This window comes from Motacilla alba, chromosome 13 (assembly GCF_015832195.1).
Source record: "Motacilla alba alba isolate MOTALB_02 chromosome 13, Motacilla_alba_V1.0_pri, whole genome shotgun sequence".
Taxonomy (NCBI): Eukaryota; Metazoa; Chordata; class Aves; order Passeriformes; family Motacillidae; genus Motacilla; species Motacilla alba.
In genome coordinates, this window is record NC_052028.1 from 7,420,580 (window position 1) to 7,428,912 (window position 8,333).

Below are 8,333 nucleotides of genomic sequence, written 5' to 3' on the forward strand. Positions count from 1 at the left end.
GATCGGGGTAGGAAGGGGGATCACTCCCTTTGGCTGGCCAAGCTCATTTCACTCTCGGGCCAACAGAGCTCCTTGCCCCCTTGTACCAGACTTCTTCTACATCTTCTTCCTCTTTGCTCCCTAACCCATATTCATCATCCAGCTAGAAAAAAGTCCAAGCCAGAGGACTGCCCCTTCCTCCTGCTTCTCTGGAGCTTTGTTATCCTACTCCTGAGGACCTGGAGTCTCCCCAGAACTACACATTGGTCAGGCTGCACATGCCATGCACACCCTTCCTGTGAGCCAGCAGCCCCTGGCCAGCTGGGAGCCATCTCAGGTTCACTGTATGAGCTGACAGCATTGGGAATCTAATTTATCTACACTTTCAGCCAACTCCAAAATTGATTAATAACTTGCCAGCATATTTTAGTATTATATTATATTATATTACTGTATTTTTTACTGTGTTTTTGCCGTGAAGGGAAACAACACAAGTAGTTCTTGTGTCAGATCAAGTTCATGGTTAGGCAACAGAGGCAAACTTTGGAAAACAGCCCTTTGTGCTCAATCTCAGCATCATCTGTAATTAAAATGAGTAACAGACATGATAAGTGAAGTAAGTCTGGACCTTATCAGAAGCTGGTAGCCAGCAGGTGGTTTTGTGGCCAACAATTCAGGCTTTCACTGCAGTTGTACTCTGGTGATAATTGTACCTTTTATGAGTGCAAAAACGGTTCACAAAACAAAAGCTATGGCCACTTCAGATTTTGAGACAAGAAGAAATTAGTGTCCATATTGGCTGAACAGCCTGTGAACATATTGCCAAAGTTCACACTCATCTTTGAGAAGCCAGTACAGCTCCTCTGGAGAGGAGACACCAGATTGCACTCCATTTGTGTGTCACCTCCTGCCCTGCAGCTGCCTCGCTATGACTCAGTTGTTCAGCAGCACAATATTTTCTCTATGGCAATATTTTTCCACATTGCCTTTAGATGATGCATGCATCATACCCTGAGTCTGTAGCCAGTCTCACCTCCGGAATATTCTGCGACAGTTCATTATTAGGAGACAGTTTTTGGCACTGTTTCTGGTAGAGTTTTCTGTTTCACACACACTATTTTCCCACCAATATGAAATCTATTCTCTAAATAGTGTGTGTGAATATGCTGCTGTGGGATGGTTTGGTGGGAATTATTTCTTGGCTTGTGATTGTTCTCCTTTGACCAGCACAGTTATCAGCTTTTCAGAGTCTATAAATCTATGAATATGAGTGTGCACATGAAAGGCTGAGGACTAGAAGAAACAACCTCTCTCCTGCAACATTTATTATCATGTCATCCCTTCTAGAAATCTGTCAATCTGTTTGGAACTTCGGTGTAAGAACAAAAGCAATTACACATTTTTATCTCTCCAGTCTAAACTACTATAAGAGCACCCAAATGCTGATTTCTGCAGAGGAATGGAAGTATATCTTGTATTATTATATACTCTTCTGAGAGCCCAACATTTTCATCTGGGGACCTCTTGTGTTTTTTTGGCTGAGGTGTGACAACAGAATGCTTCATAACTTTAGTTAGTGTTAAAAGCTTATCAGGTGCTTTTTCAGTTAGGATCAAAAGATCCTTTTAAAATGGCTTTTTAAACTCATAGTTATGCTTTTCTTCTGGAATTTTAGGATAAGAATTTTAAAACAGTATTAAAAAATTTAGTTAAGTAGTATTTTCAACAAAATTTAAACAGATCTGCTCATGAAATTATGAGTTGAGAAACTGATAATTTGATGTGCACAAGGTCTTTTCTCTTTCTGGGCCTCTCAAGCAGGTAGATATGGAAAACCAGATGACTCTTCTCACATCGCTGAATGATTTGTCCAATTTTGCTGGAAATTTGTAACCTTTCAATGAGTGAGTGTTACCCTCTCATAAGCCCTTGCCAGTGATCTGAAAGTAGGTTTCAGCCATTTTTAAGCCCTTTGGTTTTTTCAGTAGATAGAGTTTTTCCACTTACGTTAAGGGACAAGGTTTTCACCTGATGCCAGGACAGCTAATTCCAGCCTTTAATACCTGCCGTGCTTTCACTGCTGGGCTGCCAATGAAATCCATGCCTTTTCCAGCTGTCTTCTATGCTGAATTTCCCCAAACAGTGAGGGTGAGGGAGGAAGGGTAAAGAATCCAAACTGGTTAAGTAGCATTAGGGTCTGTGTATGTCTAAGAAGTTACTGGTATTTTTTACTCAGCTTTGAACTGCAGTTCATCTTAGAAAATCCCACTGAACAAAGGATGGCATATTACTGAGATGTAAAAACTACATAGCTTTTCAGATCTCCATCTCACTGATTGTGTGATACAAAAGTAAGAATAAAGCCACGTAAAGATCTATGTTACAGAAGGAATGCTCCTATTTCCTGTGATGAATTTTTGATATCATGTAAGTAAATGACATCTCTTATCCACAAAGGTATTTTCCCCTTACTTGATGTCAGAAGGAAACCCCCAAGCTGTCCCCTCTGAGGCATCCCACAGTGCTTGTGATAACTCAGAGCATGCCTTATGCCTTTTCCTATATGAGAAAACTTTCCCTTTCATCTAATATTCAAGGTGCATATATAGGCAGCGTATGGTGCATACATCAAACACAGCTTTCGTTGAACCCAAAATGCTGTTGCTCTATATTTTCTTGGTGAGTGGCTGCTTACCTGGCTCAATGGGAGATGCAGTAGAAGAATTTCAAGCAAAGCTCAAGGCTCTAGTGGATCTAGCAAACAAAGAGGTGGGTCGTTATCTCTTTTTCTTCATTTCCTATAGTTCTTTTGATGGAAGTATAAAATGAAGTCTGGGTTAGTTTCAGCTCTAGTTTGTATGTCCTGTATTTTGTTTGTTAAAGTTGAGATGCTCAAGGCACTGCGTGTCAAACTCTCCTCAGAAGCTGGTAATTGTTTCCCCAAAGGAAGTTCAGAAATAGAAAACCTGATGAAGATGATATGTAGTTCGAGATGTTTAACAATGTGGCAGTCACTTAGAGGAGAAATACCTTCTAACAGTATATTCTTTTTAAAAATTTTAGATCTTTCTTCCAGTACCCAAGGGGAAATTTCAGGTAAGACTTTCAAACTTCTTTATTCTGCTGTTGTTAATTATTTGAAAAATGATGATGCTTTGTAGCAGATTTTGAAGGAAAGAGAGTTAGACTACAAAAAAAGACCAAATCCTACTAAAAGGGGATACATATGCTAAGTTTTCATGAGCAATTCTGTCAAATTCAGTGAAGCTATGGAATTAAGAACCAGTTCTGTGACCATGGTCTCTGAGACTTGTTTGTACTCCTGCTGAAGGCAATCTCAGGAGTTCTTGCAGAGAGATTACTTCTGAGGCTGTTCTCAACATTACTGTCTGAGCTGCAGACCCTGAACATCACCTGCTGTCATTTAGAACCAAAGGTGGGTGAATAGGGTTAGTACCTGAAGTACTAAAATGTTCTTACCTCTTGGCAAACAAACAAGTTGGGTGTTATAAAGCACCATAAAGTTTGTGTCTGAAGAAAGCGATTTGTTGGTATAAGAAGTTATTTCCCACAATAATAAACCTGTTGATCAGTGGTTTTAGTTTGTGGTCTGCAGATTTCTCAAGTTCTGTCAACTGAGAAAACGTTCATGAAAAATAATTAAGAACAGCCAGCCTGTTGTTTTAGAGGAAAAAATGTTTAGAGCTTGCAGCTTTAAAGAAGGCTAAGATATAGACAGAGGGGTACAGTGCTTCTTTCCTGTGTGGGAGGTATAGCTGGGAGAGGGAGTTGGCAGATCTAACATTCTCAGGCTACTCAGTGTGGTTTTGATAAAGTTGCAGCCCCAGTGGATTTTAGTCTGCCTTTAAAATTCTTTTTCTTGATTTTCCTTAATAACAATTTTTAAAATGTGTTTATTTACTCTCCTGCTGTAGATTTTTTAATCAAACCCCAGAAAACATAGGAAAGTACCTCTTTCTGTATTTATACAGAATTTCTGTTTCTGCTATGCAAGCAAATAGTTATTGAGTTTATTGAAAGATAGAACTCATTTGGCAGAATATAATTTTGCTGTTACTTGTTTTTTTTTTTAGTGCAGTCATGTTCCCTGTCAACTTCAAAGAACCATAGAAGGACTGAAAGTTTCCTTTAAGAATAATCCAGCAAGAAACCATATTTCTGTGATGGAGAAAAACATGAATCACATAACATCAACTTTAAAGAAAACACATACAGTAAGTTTCTCATTAATTATTTATAGTCATAGAATCATGGAATGGTTTGGGTTGGAAGGGACCTTAAATCTCATCTAGTTCCAACTCTCCTGGCTGGATTAGGGACACCCTAGGTAAAAATTTGAAATTATGTGAATGTACCACTCACTCGTTTTCAAAACATGAGATTAATCATCTCAGCATCCTGGCTGACTAAAGTCAACAGCAAAATTTTGATGGCATCTCTGCAAAACCACTACAGCACCCTTACTTTTGCAGTGTTGAGCATTATGGCTGCTGCTCAGCAGCGGTTTTACAGGAACTACCTGAATTCATAGTCCGGATGGAAGTTAGAGTTTCCTAAAAGATGCATCACCTGTAGACAAATCCTGGGACTTGTCATTAGCCAGGACACTAGTGAGAAAAGGCCCTAAGCCCCATCCAGTAAGCAAAGTCAGCCAGGAAGAAGTATTCCCAGTACTCAAATGTCTTCTCTCTGTTCACTCATGCAGATCTCTCTTTCCTTCTGATTAAGCATTCCCTTCCTCCACCAACACCTTCTCAGGAATATGTTCTTCTTATTTCCTCCATTATTTTGACTGTTACCTTTTGCTATTTTTTGCTTTTATCGTTATTGTAGCAACCCAAGAACAAGATATTCTGTCCAGTGAGAGAACTGACCCTACAAGGAGCCCTGGATCACTTCAAGAGATACTTTGAGAAGGTGAACGAGCACTGCTGGGAGTCCTGATGCCAGGTGTTGGCACCCCAAATACTTGGAGACAACTCTTACCCAACACTAGAGCTGGTTCTGATGGAAAACAGAGCACCACCAAGAGACAGCACAACTTGAACATGAATGTTTCATATATGAATCGTCAGATATTTATGTCTTGTTGCAATTATTAGCGTATTTATTTAATTTATGGAGTGCTTCTATATTTTTACTCTAATGTTCAAAGTGATCACGAATAAAAGAACTTAAAATGTCATATATAAAATAATAAAATATTATAATAATATATTATATATATTATTATGTTTTGGAGGTTGTGCACTATAATAACTAGAGTATAAGTCAAGGCTGTAGGAGTGAAATCAAAAAATATACAGATTAAGAGTCAGATCCATTGATGTGCATTTCTGCAGGCACTTACAAAATTGTCAAATATTTACCACCTGAAGGCAGGAATAAAAAGGAGAGAAAGTGTCTTTTAAATATCTTCATAATTAAATTTAAGAACAATGTGTTTCCCTGTAATTCTACAACATAATTGCATTGTGTTATACATGCATGATACACATTCCTTATTTAAGTAAAATATTTAGTGTGCGAGCATATAATATTTATTTTATTATTACTCCAAATATATTTTCAACCATGGTATCTTCACATTTTGTAGTAGAGTCAGGAATTAGTGTTGTTGGCTCAGTGACAAGCCAAAACAAAACCCTGAGAGGGTCTGTGGGTTATTGCCGTAGAAATACAGTGATATTATCAAACAGACACAGTGGTTGTAGCAAAGCTTGTCTAATTTAGGCTGGATTGGTTTGTTTGGTTTTTCTTCTCAGGACTGCCTAAAGCTGTATTTTTATGAAGTGAAGGCTTGATTACAAGTCACTTTTCCTAAATAAAAATATGGCATTTTTCTAGAACCTGAAGTGTCAGAAGAAAACAACATTTTGCTAGTGTATGGAAGTATTCCCTGAATTCCAAATGAAATGCTGTTGATTCACGGAGCTGGCTTTTGGGGCATGAAACAGTTTTAAGACCTGCCCAGCTAGACATTGTTTAACTTCTAAGTGAAAAATACTTGGCATAGATGTATTTTTGGGAAGTTCTCTACTGAAATAAACAATAGGATTAAGTAATCAAGCAAAGCTATGTCCAAGGACCCATCCGGTTTGTGATGATTGTAGCAGAGAGACACGATTTTACGAGAAACCAAAGGGTGCACATGGAAGAGATTCCCATCATGGTGACTGAGAAAAGCTGTGATAAATCCAGACATTGGTTTTTGCAGTGTGATGGTGGCTAATCCAGTCAGTGTTGAAACTAATAAATCTTCTCCAGAGCAAAGAGTGGTAATGAGGAAACCTGGAGAACGCTGTCCCACAAAACCAAGCCCACGTCATTAGTCACTGCTGGAGGCTTAGCAAGAGCAGACAAGAGCAAAACAATGAACATTGGATGAGCAAACATGAATAGCCATCTCTCTAAACAGGGCCCTTCTGACACAGCTCTCAAGGAGTCAAAAATGCATCCAGAGAAACACAGGAAGTAGGCAAACCTGTCTCACACAGAGGAGATATTTAAGTACTTCAACATCACCTCTCACAAGTAACTGTAAATGATGTACAGCTGCTAAAATTGAGGCAAGACTGGGAAACATCACTTTTTTCCAGTGTTGTATGTTTCACTCCATCTTTCTGCATAAAACTGAAAAGTAGGAGCAAAGGCAGGATTTTACCACAAAGTTTGCAGAAGCTCTATAATCTTAGTCAAAACAAACCCCTTTCAACCAACCATTGCTGAGCAATTGTAATATTAACACAGGTCATGCTAAGAACTCATCTTTCCTTCCAAAACATTCCAAAACCTGCTAAAAGTGTGAGCTATAATGTGCTGTACCTTTACTGGGGACAATGCTGCTCACCCACACCATGCTAAACCTCACAAGACAAGCACAGAGAAATGCTACACTAAGTGCTTAAATGACCAGACTGGAGTTTAATTAGCTAATTAAGCAAAAGACATGTCTAATTACAATTATGCAACTTTGCATAAGCTCAGTTCATACTTTAAAGTGCATTTATTCACTATTCCATCTCTTTACCTTGTGGTGGGTCCATCCACGGAGCAAAATCTCTTTTCTTTCCATTTTGTTTTCTGGAAGTGTTTTCCTGCATTAACACAGGTTAACAGAGTTTGGAGCACATGTAATTCCTGTTTTATGTCCTGTGCTCTTCAGGAATAGCAGTGCCAGGATTATAAAACAATTTAGTAGCCTGAGTGGCAGAAATGGATTTTTAGTGTGCTGCCAGCATGGTGTATTATCCATTTACCATGCTGCCAGCCTATTGAAAAGTCATTTCAAAGAAGAAAAGGAAGGTGGTCTTTCAAACCAGAGTCATCCAGGCACATAAAAGATGTTTTTAGGAGCCCTGGCAGGGAAAGGCTGCACACATAAGAGCAAAGAAAGTTGCAAGATTGGCTGTACAAACTTTAAAATTCACATGCAATATACACAATGCTGTTTACCCTGTGAGTGAAAAGCCTTTTAAGACTTTCATTTTCAGTATATATAAGCAAAACATCCACCCAAACTAGGCAGAGTCTGCTCTCAGGAAGGTCTCACTGAGTGCAGAGGGCACCTGGCACCGAGGCAGGCTCCTGCTGCAGGGTGTGACCCTGGGGGAACTGAAACCCAGGACATCACTGACACCGTAAAAATCAGAAAACAATAAAACATTTAAGGACAAATATACAGAGTGGTTTAGGCTGAAAAACTCATAATCACAGGTTTCTGAGCTCCTACAATTTTCATTTTCTGGTGAGGGAAGCCAAAGGATTTTAGAAAACAGAAGAGATGCCAGAAAACAGCTGCCAGAAGGAAATCCTGAGATCTGAAGCAATAAGCATCCCACCACTGTTCTTCTGCCTTGGCACTTCAGGGAGATACATGACAATGAATTTGGGTTTTTTTTTAAATATTCCACTATTCTGGCTACCATTCCACTGGCATTTTCCATGGTGCTTAAAAGCTTTCTAATACAGTCTGGGCCAGCCAGCAGTTGTGCATTTGCTCCAGCCCAGGGCAGAGAGCGAGCAGGAGATGACATCCACATTTTATCTGAATTTTGAGCAACAATTCCCTTCATTGTCTTTTCTCTTCTGCCTTTATTTTTCACTACAGGAAGCATCCCATTTTGTGCAACAGCTCAGTCAAGCTGGTCTTAGAACAGGATCTGACAGGTCCCCACAGATGGCAGTGTCCAGTGCTAAAAGGGAGATGTGCAAAAACTGGCCAGATATTGCACACATTGTTTCCAGAAAGCAGTCCCTCCCACAGACTGTCACAGAGCTGTAAATAAAATTTCTCCCAACATCCTATTTCCCAGGAAAAGTTTTCATTTCAT